This window comes from Crocodylus porosus, unplaced genomic scaffold (assembly GCF_001723895.1).
Source record: "Crocodylus porosus isolate Cpor-Errol unplaced genomic scaffold, CroPor_comp1, whole genome shotgun sequence".
In the NCBI taxonomy this organism is placed as follows: Eukaryota; Metazoa; Chordata; order Crocodylia; family Crocodylidae; genus Crocodylus; species Crocodylus porosus.
Genome location: NW_017728910.1, coordinates 8,145,898 through 8,161,833, shown reverse-complemented (window position 1 = coordinate 8,161,833; position 15,936 = coordinate 8,145,898). Strand labels below are relative to the sequence as shown.

Sequence of the window (15,936 nt, the reverse complement as noted above, 5' to 3'; positions counted from 1 at the left end):
CCATCCCCAGACCCTGTTTACTGGGAACAGTGCCCAGGGCTGCAGCCTTGCCCCACTTATTTTTGCCCCACACACTAAGGGTGTATGCAAGGGCAATACAAGCACCATAGAGATGTTCTGGCTGGATACTGGAGCATCCCTCTGGAGGTCCCAGCCTGGCTTGCTTCAGGGCTGTCCTGGACTGTGCCTTGCCCTGCTTTTTTTCCCCCGTGGGTTTTGTTTTGTTTATTTTTAATGATACCTGGAAACCCAGGTATCAAACTTAGAACCCACACTGCAAATATGCAGCACAGGGTTCATGTTTTAATTCTCAGCATACCTCTTGTGGCATCTCAAACTGGTTTGAGATGCCACAACAGGCATGCGCGCGCTTGTCTGGGTATGCATTTAGTCCAAATATCTGCTCAAAGCAGGACCACCCCCAAGTAGATCATTCCACCAGGCGCTTTGCCCAGTCAAGCCTTAAAACCCTCCAAAGATGGAGATTCCACCACCTCTCTAGATAACCCATTCCAGTGTTTCAGCACCTTCCTACTGAAAAAGTTTTTCCAAATATCCAGCCTCAGCTGCCCTTTCTACAACTTGAGACCAGTGGACCTTGTTCTGTCATCTACTACCACTGAGAACAGTCTATCTCCATCCTCTTTGTAACCACCCTTCAGGTAATTAAAGGCTGCTATCATATCCCCACTCAGTCTTCTCTTCTGCAGAGTAAAAAGCCCAGTTCTCTCAGCCTCTCTTCATAAGTCATGTGTCCCAGCCCCCTAACCACTTTGTTGCCCTCCACTTGGTTTGTTCTATTCCTCTCTCACTCTTTGTTCGTTTTTTAATCTGAAAACTGAAAAGAAAGTTAGATATGTTGCCAGCTCTTCACAGACCACAAGAGAGCCACCAGCTCCAGTTTGAGAACCACTGGCCTAAATGGTGCCATTCACGAGTAAATCCTAATCTCATTGATTACGTCAGTGGGCACATCTACACAAGACGCTATGTCACCGTAACAATGAGCTAGGGCAACATTGCTACAGTAACATAGTGTCAGTGAACACTAACTGTGATGCCACTGCTATTGCACAGTAGGGTTGGAAACAACATATGCATCACAGGGACTGTGCAGTACCAGTGGGTAATGCACAGTCATTTAGTACTTGCTAAAGAAAGTACTAAAGGACTATGCAGTACCAACTGTGCCATGGAGCACATGTGTAGACCTGTCCAGTGTAGTCCTGATGGCAAAATAGAGATGTTGGATCTCAGTCTGAGGAGTGAACCATGTGTAGCTATAAAGCCCAAGGAAAGAATGCGAATTAGACTTAGTTCCTTCCTTAGCTTATCCTTGCTCCAACCTGAAGTGATTTGTTGTTTATCCATTTTGGTTGGACGGTTGGTAGGTGAACAGCAGACCCAAAGCTCCTCCTGTTACCCATTCTGTCTGTCCTCTGCATTTGATCTGGTAAGGGCTGAACAGATAGATGGCACTATTTATTCCTGTGCATATCACCAGAGATATAGGAGGGAAGAATAACTGATCGCAAAGTCACAGTCACAATCCAACCAATACAAATTAGGGGCCAGTGTGATAGCCTTGTACTGTACTAAGTATTTTAAATCACAGGGGTTACTTGCACAGTAAGACACTATTCAACTTGACCAACAATGATAGAATTAGGCCCTCTATTTTTACAGAGTATAATAAGGAAGGTGTCATCTGCAGACAGAGTTAACTGGGGCTATCTGACTTCAAATATGAAATAAAGGACTAATATTCCTTTAAAACATTATAATAGTCCAAATATCTTTTTGGAATCTGCATGAAAAGAGAAAATAAGCAACACAAAAAAAGCCCTCAAGATCTTCATTTTGGAGCAGTGTTTTAAATTCTGACTGCCTCAAAGGCAAGTCCCTACATGACTTGTGTCTAGGTCCTGAGCCTACAATTAACTTACGCGCAGATGGGATGTACAAGATATACTGAGAAAATCCTGGTCCCAATCTTCCATTTCAAAATATGCTTTTTTTTATCCCAGCAGAATTAACCTTAAACCAGAGAACAATGCTCTTGGTGCCCACCTTGCCACCATGTGGTAAGCAGCCATGAGCCAAAAACTAATAATAATGTATGTACATCAAAAGCACAATGTTCAGCACAAGCCAAGAACAGAACAGAGGAGGACTGTTTCTTAGCTGTAGAAACAGGTTAATGTAAGATGTGAAAGACAGCCACTTCCTTTTTCAGAATAGTCTTGTTATTTTATACTCCAAATGCCTAAGCACAATATATGGCATTGTACGAGCACTGTAACTCAAGCAATTAGCAAGGTAATGGTCTGTGGGACTCATTAGAGCAGAACATCAGTTTAAACACTTGGCAGGAAGCTATGGAAAACCCATAACTTTAAAATGCTAAAAGCCAACAACAGAACAGAAGAACAGTGGCATTTACACCGTCAGGTTGTTCCTCTGGGCTAGTAAACAGGACAGTTCTGTGGTATCTGAATATCTGGTTCATTTATGTGAACATAAACAAGTTAACTAATAGTTGTAGGGTCTAGCTTCACCCACAGAAACTAAAAAAATGCATTATAACTTGGTAATTTTCCTTAGTCATGCATTTATTATCATAAATGCTACTGTAATGTGAATAAAATGTCATCTATTTTTATTTTAATTCCCTAACTTGTCTCAAGTTAGATCCTTGACCACTTAATGCACTTAAAAAAATTAAATCTAGCATTATAATAAGAATTAAAAATACTTGAGGTGAAATCCCAGTACCTCAGAGTAAATGACTAAACTTCCATTAACTCCAATATGGTTAGGATTTCATCCCTAGAGTTTTGGAAGGAATAGAAACCTTCATGCTACAGTTATGAACATGCTACATAATCCAACATCTTCTGAAGCTATTTTTTTTATATCTTCCTTCTGCACTGCTTGTTGTCCCTTCCTCTGGAGCATCTAGTTTTGTCTACTGTCAGAGATAGGATCCTGGACTAGATGAACATTGGGTCTGATTTAATCAGGAATTCCTTTGTTCCAAAGGAACATCGGCAGTAGAGTATTGTATTTTGACTCTTATGTATTAACTTAACTTCCTTTAGGAGTCTTTCAGTGTGGAGTCAGGCAGTAGGTAGGGCAGAGTGGCAACTTAGGACATTTATAAACGTGCTATGGCAGGGCACTTTAATTAGTGAACTGCGCTAATTAAAAGCGCCTGAGCATCACATGCATCAGCATTCCCGCACTGAAAAATATCAGTGGGCATAAGCAACTGATAGCAAGGGCACATGCCCCACCCCCCCACCCCAACAGGGCCATCCCTGCTGGCAGCAGTGACAGCTTCTGTGGATGCCCCCCCAGACTCAAGAGGCACCAGTCACCCATGTCAGTGGAGCATTTTGAACTAAAGCTCACTGAATGAGCTTTTTTCTAAAGCACCCCACCACCACTTTCAGTGCAGGAAGACTGATACACATGACGCTGGAGGCTGCTAGAGTGCATTAAATTTCCACGCTCCGCGAAACTTGATTAAATCAAGTCTGCTCCAACGTGCTGCTTTTTACAGCACCTGGGAGCAGCCTTGCTGTGCATCTATACTATCTAAACACTAGCTCATTCATAAGTTTTCCCGGGAGACCGCTTATTTCATCATGCTGTGAATATATCTGCAAAGAGCAGAGGTACTTAGTAGAAAGGATTACAGTAATTTAAAAACAAAAGATACAGAAAGAATACCACTACTTTAGTACCCCTGCTCTCTGCAAGTCCATTCACAGCATGATGCTGTAGTCTATAACCTACAAAAGCTTATGCCCTTTGTACATATGAGTTACTCTTTAAGGTACCATTCTTGCCTTCTACCTTTAAAGTAAAAAACATAAATCACTTTTTTTTAAATCAACAAGCTGTGTCAACTTCTGTAACTATTTCTAAAAATAAATTAAAGTACTAGAAAATTAAATAGCGTGATATTCTGACAAAATAGTATGAATATAATAAAACTGTTTCTTAATAAAATAAATTGCCAAAACACTCAGAACTTATCCTGTTACAAACTAGTAGTTATTTTTAAAGGCTAGACTATATATCCTTGAAAATAGGAGCTAACAATTAGACAGCCAGACTCTTCATTATAGTGAGCCAAGGTGTTACTAAAATAAAGACTTTAAGCTGTATAAACACACCATAATAAAACTGAAGGGTATTTTTTCATTATATCAGATTTCTTGCCAATCTCTATAAAACAATTTACTCTCATTTTCTCACTTGATATATATATATACACATTTCATAATAGATGCAGAATGAAAGCAATTATGCCTCACTGTAATGATATCTAGTTTAGTGGATCTATACTTAATTGGGTATAAATGTCCACTAAATGTTAGCATCTGTCCCACAACTCTGCTGTTTTAGTGCAGCTGTGCTTTGTTTTCCTCCCTAAATAACAGTATCTAAATAATCTAGTCTACAACAAAGTTCATCTGCAACCAAAAGATCTTAAATAATGGGTAGATGACTGAGTTTTCTGTTGTTTGAATAACGTTTTGAGTTTTTATTCTGAAGGGAGAAAAGTAAAAGTTTCCTCATAATTACATATTCACTAAATGTATTAGGCTTTTCTTGAGGCAAATTATATTGATAGTACCTTTTAAACTCCATAATTTCATTGCAAAAGCCCAGCCCAAAGATAAAGCAAGCAATGTTTGTTATCTCCTACCTTATGAAAGTTCTCTTTATCAGGAATATGAGCCCTGGATGGTGCATTGAAAAAGTTAATCTTATTCTCATGCAAGCAGTAATCTATTTTATTTCTTTAATTACTTTTATTGTAGCCAATGAGTGGATTTGCTGTGCAGAGGGGAAATGGGATTGGTGAATTCTCTTGAAAATAACCAGAATGACACTGAAATCTGAGGAAATGCAAATGCAGTCCACAGGCTAGGACTCTTCTCTTCACCTGTTTTTTGCTGACTTTTTGCCAGGTGCCTGCTACCAAGCTGAAAAGCATAAAAGATTCTCATTGCAGTGCAACCATTCTGGGTGATTTCAGAAGATGCTCAAGAAATTCTTTCTGCCTCTATATCTGAACAGCAATTGACAGTGCGCTATATACCCCACCTGAGGGTCAGAAGGAAAGGGCGACAGGGAAGGCACACTTTGCATTAGGAACAATATAAGAGATGCATGTTGCTTCTCATTCAAGTCATGGGCTGAAGTTCTTGGTCCATTAAAGTCAATGGAAATCCAAAGTTTCTTGCTAAGACAGGTGCATGCATCTTCCCTTTGCAGGATCACGTGTCGAGATAATGGCAGGTTAGATTCCATGTCCTATCAAGCCAGAAATATCCAAGCCATGTCTCAGGTCAAAAAAAAAAAAAAAGTTTGTCACTATAATGTAACACTTGGGAATTAGTTTCCTTTATAAATAGAAACATTTTTAAAAACACTGCTTGCTACCTAGAACCAGGTACTTATTTAGTTATTGCACATCTTAACAACAGGAGGGATCTAAGGGATCACTGGTTGCTACACAGTGAAAGTTTGTGTGTAGTGGAAACTACTATCCATTTGGACACTTTTGTGATCAATACAGTCCAATCCCTGAAACAGTGGAACTGGACTGAATGACTATTCTCAGAATATTACTTTTATTTGTTCCCTTTCAATCTCCTAAGCGTTTTTATTTTTAATTTCATAGAATTTGTTTTATTGCATTTCATCAAATGCTGTATTTTACTTTGGTCAAAAAATGCAACTGTTTTTCCTTTACTGAAAGACATTATGGGTTTTTGCATACATTTTGGATATTGCATAGTTCATGCATTATGATTTTTCATTTTAAAGGGAAATAAGTGATGGTGTGTCAGAGTGACACTGTACAGTGCTGTGCCTTCAAAGGAGAAATAAGGCTTGCTTGAAACAACAGATAGCTCACTGCAGCTGGATCAGGAAGTGACAGTGTTAAAGCAAAACTAAAGCAGCAAAAAATTTGAATTTTTTGGCGAAGCTTAGCCTCTGAAAAAGTGAGGCTCATGAGATGCACATGACACCCAAGATCTTAAATATTACTAGTTGTGTCTTTATGTTTCTCTTTCATGTAACTCACTGTTTTCTAGGCAGACACAACTGATGTTCATATGGTAATAAATATGATAATTACATATTTGATTTAAGCACTCCTACCCAGCATCATTCCCAAATCCACATTCTGCTACTGATCAGGGATGTTTCTGAGTATAAAGTAATGCCAAGGAGACAAAGCTAAGCAGAACATCAAATGTTCTGTTAACTCTTCCACCAGTTGGCACCCTTCAGTACTGCTCCTAGCAAAAAGAATTGTACAGCCATGCTCCTTAACGATCACAGACCTAATTCTGTCACCCTTGTTCAGCTGTATTGACCAATAGGATTCTCTGGTTAGGTTTTCCATTTCCTTATTAAAAACTGAAAGAGTCCCTCTTGCAAGGAAATGCTTCTGTGGATTTCTGTGCCTATTACACCAGAGTCTCATCAGATAAAGCCTTCTGTTTTTGCTCTCTCGAGCTGTGTCAAAAACAACTGCCCAGTGTACCAAGCCAGAGTGTGTCCTGGAGAATCTCAGTGGGGCCACACAGAAAAAGGCAATATTACCAGGTAAGATCCACAGGGACTAGTGGATGAGGAGAGGATGATCTACATCTACTTCAGACCCACAGTGCACATAGACATGTGTCCAACACATCTGGATAGGGTACAGTAGGGTGCCAACTGAATTGTGCAATAAGAGGTGATCTGAAATTAGGCTTCCTAATATACTGCCTTGGAATTAGGAACAATTCAATGGTGAACAGTGGTGGCAGAATATCAGTACCGTACCTAGATTTTGATCTGGGCCAATGTACACTTGTTCAGGGAATTTAACAGGTTAATTCATTCCACCTTTCCCTTCCCTTCCCAAATGAAGACTCCTTCAATTCATTGGAATTCTTACCCCAGAGACATTTAGATAAGCTACAGTTCATTCTCAGCTTTACAACCCAGTTCAAAGTATAGGAATGAGTACCAGGAGGCTGCCTTTCATCTCCTTATCCTGGTGCAAATAAAATCAGAAAAGCATCTCATTTAATGAATCAAAGCTTACTGTATTACAGTATATTCATATTTTGGTTTAACAATTGGACAAGGAAGATTGGGTTTTCTTCAAACATACTTACAGTTAACAATCAATTCTCCTTTGATATAAGCTATGGGTATTGTAATCTTCCTAAATTTATTTGCAATTTAAACACTTCATTTTCTCTACACAATATTCAGTATGCGACTTCGAGCAATAAAAAACTTCAGTATGGAAAACATATTATTAAAAGCACCAGGCCACCTTGATTCACCAGTTTTTCAAAACACTTCATTGAAATCAGTGACAGGTTTGCCTGCAAAAATCAAGGACATGTTCTAGCCCACTAACATATGCATGCTGTCAGTTCAATCACTGTATGACAACTAGTAGCAACCCTAAAAGCTATTTTTTGTTAATACCTCTGAAAATAGATCTTCAGTTCTACAAGGCTGATTCATTTCTGAATATATTATCAATTTTGCACCTATCGACATAACTTTACATATTTTAAAAAAAAATTATGAACACATGTTTCTTCATCTATACAAGGTGCATCACTTAGCAGTGCATTAGGCCAATGTCTGGAGCCAAGTCTTACTCTCCTATACAGTGATATAAATCCAAAGAAACTACACAAAGTGTTTTTGCACCACTGTTACAGAGAAAAAATTGGCTATAACCATTAATATTTTCTATTTTTACATTCTATGTTTTTATATTAAATTTCTTATACTCCTGTTGTACATCTGAGACAGGAATGACAAGATAGATTCTACAAAGTTGCAAACACCTCTTACGAATTGCTCAATACTAGTTGAAACCAACAAGGATTGAGAACACACAGTAATTTAGGAAAAAGGTATCTTTCCCAACAGGATGATGTACATCAGCTACCTGGAAAATATTTCATTTCTACTTACATAATTAAATATAGATTAAAAGAATATTATTATGATTTTGAAGTCAAGCCCTCAAAAGTTAGGACATGTCAGAAATAAGGTTGCTTTAGCAACCTGAATATATTCCCATTGTGTGTATGGAATATAAGGAGGTCTTTACTTGAATACCCACACTTGCACTTCAAAGGGGTCCACACTTCCATTTGAAATTTCCAAACAGGTCCACAATAGGGCTGTGCGAAGCTTCGGTCTCGGATTTGATTCGGTGGAGATTCAGCACGATTCAGTAGCCAAATCTCTGAATCTGAATCAAATCAGGAGAACCTTTAATCTCTCCGAATTGAATTGGAACCCTCCAAATTGATTCGGAAAGATTTGGTGATTCAGATATAGACACAGCTTTAAATGTTTTTTCCACATACCTCAAGGTACCAGGCAGCTCATGAATGCCAAGATGCTGGGGCATATGGAGGCGTCCCACAGGAGTCCCCAGTGGGTTCAGCAGCAGACCCAGAAGTGGACCAGAAGCACTTCTGGGTCCACCTGGGAGTGTGCTGGTGGGACCCCCTGTGCCTTACTGGCTCGCCAACTGGTGCCTCCTGGGTCTGGGGGGGCACCCAGGGTCCCCCCCCAGTGGCCAATCGCCAAACCAGGGGGCCGGGGAGGGCCCCCTCCCCTGCGTGCTACCCAGCGGACCCAGATGTGGACTGGAAGTACTGTAAGACACTCCATCCACCCCAGCATTGCAGTGTTCGTGAGCCGTGCCTGGTGCCTCGAGGTATGAGGAAAAAACATTTAAAGTTGTGTCTATGGCAGAATCGCTGATTCTCCAAATCAGCATCAAATCTTCAGATTCGTATTTGGCCATATTGAACCGGGGACAGTGATCCAGATCAACTAATCAAATCACTGTCCCCGATTAAGGCTGAATCCAAATCAAACATGGCCTGTTTTACACGCCCCTAGTCCACACCTCCATTCAAAAAATTTTAGGGGCTTGCAAGTGAAAAAAGGTTGAAAACCACTGGAATACAAAACTGTTCATCTCCTCACATGCTTTTCTATGTCATTCAGCATTATAGTATTCAAGGTCTTCATATACATTTAAACTTTTTTCTTCACTCCTGTAAGTATTCTCCCCATTTTAAACTTAGAGAAAAGAACAATGGACAGTTTAAAAGTCAAAACTGTTTGCTAATTTTGAGGACCCAGTTTGAAACACCAGAATATCTAGCATTATTTTGCCCCTGATATAGGATCAAAGGGCTAGAAGGGAGCTACCTAGATTCAAGAACAACAGCTATTGACTTCATTTGCAATTGTGAATGGTCAGCATTTCTGAAAATCAGACCCCAACATCCCAAGCCAGGCATTTAGAAAATGGAGAATACACAATTAGTAATCATCTCTGAAGTCTATTCTAAGTAACTTGCCCAGCAACACACAGAAAGCCTTGGTCTAAGGCTGGAAGAGAAGAATTCAGTTCTGCAGGCAGCATTCAACTGTCTCACCACTTATATTGTCCCTTCTCTTTCTGCAATCCCCTCCCCCATTCACTCTAAGCACTTTCCAATTTCTACAGCAAATCTGTTACATGTAAGATCTACAAGGATCTTACCTGTAACAGCCTCCTTCAATCTATATGCCATTTCTATTTCCTGAGCTGATCCCCTGTATAAGCCAGGGTTCCTGAGAAAAAATAGTAATTGGTCACATACTCAAGGTTATCAGACAAACACAAAAGGGCCAAATTAAGGTTGCATTGGAAACCTTGAAACTGGCATCTCCTGACATTCAGCTCAGACTTCGAACACTGATAATGTTTCAGAATGTATTCAGGTATGTAATTTCCTAGAAACATAAAAAAGCAAACTGAAAAAACAGGTGACACCCACATGGTTCATCAGAACATTCAGATACACCACAAATACCTTTGCCACCTGAGCTGAGAGAGTAACTGCAAGGGGTGCAAGTCACTGAAGAATGCTCATTGTGGATGGACTCTATAGAAATATTAACTATTAAGTTCAAAGTCATCTCCACTGAGCATATGCAAAATGCAATTTTTAAAGCCTTAAAAATGGGTCAAATAAGGGAAATGTTCATGAGGAAAGCAAAAGGCATCCCACTTGCTTCAGCCCTACCCATTCCAACATTTAAGGGCCTCATATTTCAAGTTTCTCAAATTAAAGGTTAACATAACATTTTAAAGTGGTAGAACAATGTGTTTTGATGTAACGAGAGGTAAGGATTTCCTTAGGGTGATATCTTTTATTGGATCAACCATGCAGTTGAAGTAAAGTTAGACAAACTTTCAAAAGCAAGACGTTCTTTCTCACTTCATACTACTTTGTCTAACTTTATCCCAATTACATAGCTTGTCCAATAAAAGATATTATACTAAGAAATCCTTGTCTCAAATAACTTCTGGTCCATCACAGTTAAAACATCACCCTTTTACTGCCATGTTAATGCAACCTCATTCTCAGAAATGGCTGATGATTTTGATTAAAATTTTCCCCACAAAAAATCACCCAAACTTATGTGCAACTAAAATCAAGAGTTTTAAAATGGGAAGTGTCAACATCTTTGTAGACAGCACTAGAAGCACATATTATTATGCACTGTATACTTTAACTTTTCTAATTAAATTCTATTGTATTCTTCTGTATTGAAAAAACAGTAATAATGGTGAAACCAATACAGTTAGATTGTTCTACAGTGCTACCTCTCATTAACCACAGAGATAAAATTACTGGAACAAAAAGAAAAATGACTTGTGCTAATAGACTCCTTATTCTACAAGTGAAAGACAAATTAAATATATGAGATTTAAAAACACAATACTGTTACTAAAAATGTAATTTGCACTTACAATTTGAAATGAAATTGTGTGCATTAATCAACTACATTATAATGATGTGTATTTGGATCAAAAGGTTTAATTATGTCTTGAGCATTAGCAGTTACCCACATATTTTAGATAGTCAGTTTATTTCTCTCTCTCTCAGACTGCTTAATTCAAATAACTTTACAGTGTTCGTGTTCAAGAGGAGGAAAGAGTTTTAATTGCTTCCATTGTATAACAGAACTGCAATGTGTTTAATAGTATAACAGCAAACACTTTACATGCCTTTTGTAGATGCATTATGAAAAGAATGCATAGTACAGCATAATATTTACAAAAGATCTTATCTTAGGCTTGGTCTATTGTGTCCTGGATTGCCATCTGGTTAACTTTAACAAGGAAAAAAAAGAAAAAGAAAAAATGTCACTGTCTTCCTATTCAATTCTATTCAGTGAATTAATATAGGTGTGATTTTGCATTGCTTACTCTTACAAGGAATCCTATCAGCAACCACTATGTTACTTATCCAAGTAAAAGACAGCAGGAGAGAACCTACACCAAATATCTCCTCATCTCAAGAGCTACCCACCAGGGCAAGTAAACTATTCTTAATAAAACCCTTGTGTTGGTTTTAAATAAGTACCTTTCAGAGGCAAACCAAGCTTTACAATGTTGCAACTTTTCTTTTTTCTAAAACAAGATTATTACAGTTTGCAATGCAACCTATGTGTATTCAGCAAAGCTATTCTTTCTGGGTCCTAACTTAATGCCTTACTGATAGCTTATCCTTGCAAGAAAGACAGCTTCAATCTCATGTTGGTATACTTGCTAAGTGGCTGGATTACAATACAAAAGGCAGACTGGATTCTAGGTGAAGTAACAATTAGGAACCTGCAGGTAAAACATGAAAATAAGTGTTTAACTTTATCTTAATCGTTTTACTTAGTCATAAGAATCTACGAGTAATATCATATAATACACTGAACTGTATTAATATATTCTGTTTGAATGCATATTTAAGGATGAGATCAATAAAAGCAGCACAAAAAGTTCTTCTGGAAGTACTTTCAGTTCTATTTATTACCATGACTGAATCTAGGCTTTTGAAAATGAGGTTCCAGATGATGTGGCACATCATATAACACAACACACATTTTTCTCCAGGAAACTAAATGCTCAGCTAATATACTAAGAGGACAGCACTATATTATCCATTTCAAGATCAAAGCAAAAATGAATATAATTACTGGAATGTGCACTAAATTATAAAGTTTCAAAAAAATGCAACAAACTAGGCAAAACAAAGTGTCAAAATAGTTAAAAGATACTGTGTCATTAGTCCTGTAGTCATTAAAGTTAAATATACATCTCTTATTCAGATTCATAAAACAATATCTAGCCTTCTGGTGCATCTTGACAATGCCTTCAGTCAGACATTTCTGCACCTGAGTTAAGGTTTTTAGCTAAAGCTAAAAATAGTCTGCAGGGCTATAAAATAGAAGACAGACATTACCAGGAGTAGCTAACTGTGAAGGGAGGAAAGGTGAGCCTAAGGAGAGCCCAGAGGGACACGAGCACAAAATACTTACCTTCAGTACAGGGGGAAGCTGCCCTGGTGAGAAGGACCAGCCCCAAATGTGTAGGAGCACATGCTCCTTCCAGATTGGCAGAAGGAGTATTAGTGTTGACATTTCAGGCCCTCGAGAATGACAAAAAAGAAAGGAGCAGTGGCAGTCAAGAGAAGCTGGAACTGGAAGTGGCCAGACCTGTCAATCTCCTGCAAAAGGTAGGAGAATGGATCAGGTTCCTGGCCAAAAGTGGCTGGGAAGCCTGCTGGGAAGTGGACCAACAGAGCAAAGTAGGCATGACAGAGGCTGGAGGCAGCAAAGAGATTGCAGAAGAAGAAATGGTCATGAGTCTTAAAAGGACCCTGCCCTTTTGAGACCAGTTTGGCGGGGGCGGAGGGGGGCTTCTTTTCTCTTGGTTTAGATTTTCCTCCCCCCCTACCCTTTCTTTCTGGACTATGTCGTGCTAAAGGAAAATGAGAGAAGGAATGTAACTGGCCTGCCCTAGCAGAAAGCTGTTTAAGTAAAGTCTGTCCTGAGGGATATGTTGGGCCTGACCAAGGGTCTGGGCCCGGAACTGCAGCTGGGACTTGAAGGTGAGAGACTGGGAATTCACAAGACGGTATGAATTAGATGGCCGTGAACAGTTTGATGGACACATTGAGGACTGAAGCAATTTAGGCTTACTTCAGTTGTGGACTTATGATCCTTATTTTCTGGAAAGAACTTTTGGTTAAGTCAACTAGCCTGAGAAGAGGGCAAAGTGCTTTGAGTTTAATTTTTGTGGAGACCCAGAATGAACTGACTTACATTAAACAATGAAACTATGAAAATGATTATGAAATTCCTGAACAGAAAGTTGATTTTGTAGTTATCTTTAATTTGACTTGATTTGGACTGATTTCAAGTAAGTGCCATTTGACATAGCAAAGACAACTAACAATTAATTGACTTTACTGAAGACAGGACATGATAAGGGTTGGGTATAAAGGGAAGAGCAGCCCCATGAAAAAGTATGTTGCCTGGGTGAGCAAGGAGGGTTATTGCTCAGCTTATATCCACCTCCCAATAAACATCAAGGTGCAGTGGGTAAAAACGGGCATCTCAGGTCAGGTAATTGTAAAATACTCTCATTCGCCTCACCCCAACCAGGTTTTAGGCCACCGTGGACTGTGGCCATATAGCATTTCCACTCGACATTGGCAGCAAAATTACAGAAGGGACAAGGCAAGGATAAGTCCTTACCAGACGCAGCTGGGGAAATTCACACACCAGGTGGGGTTTAGGGGAAACAGAGGCCAGCAGCAATGAAAAGACAGCAGTGGGGGCTACTCAGTGGCCCCTGGGGCACAGCAAGAGAAGAAGCATCTGGACAAGGAGACAAGAAGCTCCAAAGCTCTCCCAAGAGCCAAAGAGAAACCACAGGGAAGTGGAGCCTGCTGGGTAAAGGTATAACCACAGCAAGTCCCAGAGTTGAGAGGTTAAAAACAGGAGGCACTTACCTGGGTGGTCCATGGGAAGAGAGGTCACGCTGGGGAGGAGGGGCCCAACTCCACCTAGAAGAGGAAAGACAGGGATATAAATATAACAAAAACATTAGCTGCCGGTGCACAGGTAAGGGTACGTGTGGGCGCTGGATACAGCCGGCTAAACACTGTACTGCACTGGAAGCTCACCAGTTAAAATGAATTCACTTGTCTGGGTGTCTTCTGATAACAGCTCTCATTGGGGAATTAACTTTTCATTCTTCCATCATGTCAAGGCATGTCATTAATCATCCCCCACCCCGGCCCTGATCACATATACAAAGACAAACAGACAATAATAAATTTTAAAATGCAGAATACCAAGAAAAAATAAAGAAGAGCTGAAAAACTGAAAATGCTTGAAAACAGGCAAAGCTTTTTTCCACCCCCATAAATTAGACAGAAAAAGAAATAAGTAATCAGATCAAGAAACAACAACATCCAAAAGAATAAGACAGAACATACATATACAGAAACTTGAGCTGGGTTTAAAAAAAAAGTGTTTATTATTTTTCAGAGGGTTTTTTTTTAATTCTACAAAAATGTGTCATTTTTCCAACAAAAACGGAATTCTGTGAAATTTAAACTTTTGAAACCTCAATTGTTTTTTGATTTTTCTTTTCTCATCCAGAAAAAGGAAAATATATCAAATCAAATGAAAATATCCTGCTCGTTTTTTTATGGTAAAAGTAGCTGTTTTGATATAACAAGCTTAATTGAATTATTTGGACCAGTTCAAATTCCAACTTCTCTCCCAGTTTTGGATCCCTGTTCTGTTTTCTTTTAAAAGCCTGATCCTAGATTCCATGATTGTTCATATCTTGAGGTAGGGACCTGTGACATTATTTGTCCATAGAAGCCTGAGGACATGTTTGGTACTACATAAATTATATATATTAATATTAATCTCTTATGAAATATACTAAAAAATCTAGATCATTAATTCCAGAAATTCAACTAGAAGTTAACTAAAACAGAGTAAGATACAGAAATATTTCATACTGCTTTAAAATGAGCAACTTGCCTTTGCAGTGTGAACTGCCATTGTAGGAATTCTCCAGTTGAGAATCACAGCACCTGTGCATGATCCTGTAAAGTGATAGATCTTTTTAGCTTTCATGTTCATCTGCCACAGAAGCCCCAAACATAGTATTTTATATACTTTTCAATTTTTCTAGTCAGGGAATACCAAAAACCTGCAAATATAGAATCAGTGATTTTATAAAATCAGCTACCGGGCCATTTTGAGATGCAGTCAAAATCTGAAGCCAGATTATCATCTTCATTAAGATGAATGACAATCAGTCCAGAAATCTGACATGTTATATGCAACTTGTTTGACAAACTGTCCACATGACGTGTGCTAAATTCTTTTACCATTGTAAAAAAGTGCTGCTCTGAATGATTTGCTGGAAACACTGATGTGGTAACTAAAGAAGTAGACACCTCCAGTGTTGGCTACAAATGCACCTGATTCAACACCATGTACTTAATTTTCATTAAAAGAAAATATTTTCAAATCTCACTGGTGACCCTGGCTGCGGGATGTTGCTTTTTGAAGACCAAGAGAAAAAGCTGTTGTTTCACTTTCTTCACAGTCTCTCATTTGTCCTTTTTCTCCTTTTTGCCCCAGAAGTACAACCGGTCCCAGTTTTCCAGGATGACCCATTTTTCCAAAAAACCCAGGATCTCCTTTAAGGCCTTGTGAAGAAGAGAAGATGATCCCGATACTAACCAGGAGCAAGAAGGAGCCGGCAAAATAAAGAGATCTTGTTGGGAGCCATGCTTCCAGAGTTACTACTCTGTAAAGCTAGGACAGCCAGAGAGAGGGCCGGGGATGAGGAGAAAGGAGAGTGACGTGGCAGAAAGTGGGGAAGCGGCGAAGAATCGTGATGGCTAGAGCAATAGGCAGTCATAGATTTCATAGATTTCATAGACATTAGGGCTGGAAGGGACCTCGGGAGATCATCGAGTCCAGCCCCCTGCCCAAAGGGCAGGA

The 15,936-nt window shown here is 39.2% G+C and overlaps 1 protein-coding gene across 1 annotated transcript in view; it reads right to left on the bottom strand.

The window, feature by feature from the left end:
• Positions 1–14,199, bottom strand: part of OTOL1 (otolin 1) — a 31,567-nt gene extending 17,368 nt beyond the window's left edge. The window contains exons 1-4 of the mRNA XM_019532677.1: positions 14,088–14,199; positions 13,914–13,967; positions 6,974–7,072; positions 4,721–5,360 (exon numbers count right to left, since the gene is read on the bottom strand). The gene's annotated coding sequence lies outside the window, so the exon portion shown is untranslated. The remainder of the gene's footprint in view (positions 1–4,720; positions 5,361–6,973; positions 7,073–13,913; positions 13,968–14,087) is intronic.
• Positions 14,200–15,936: the final 1,737 nt, after the last annotated feature.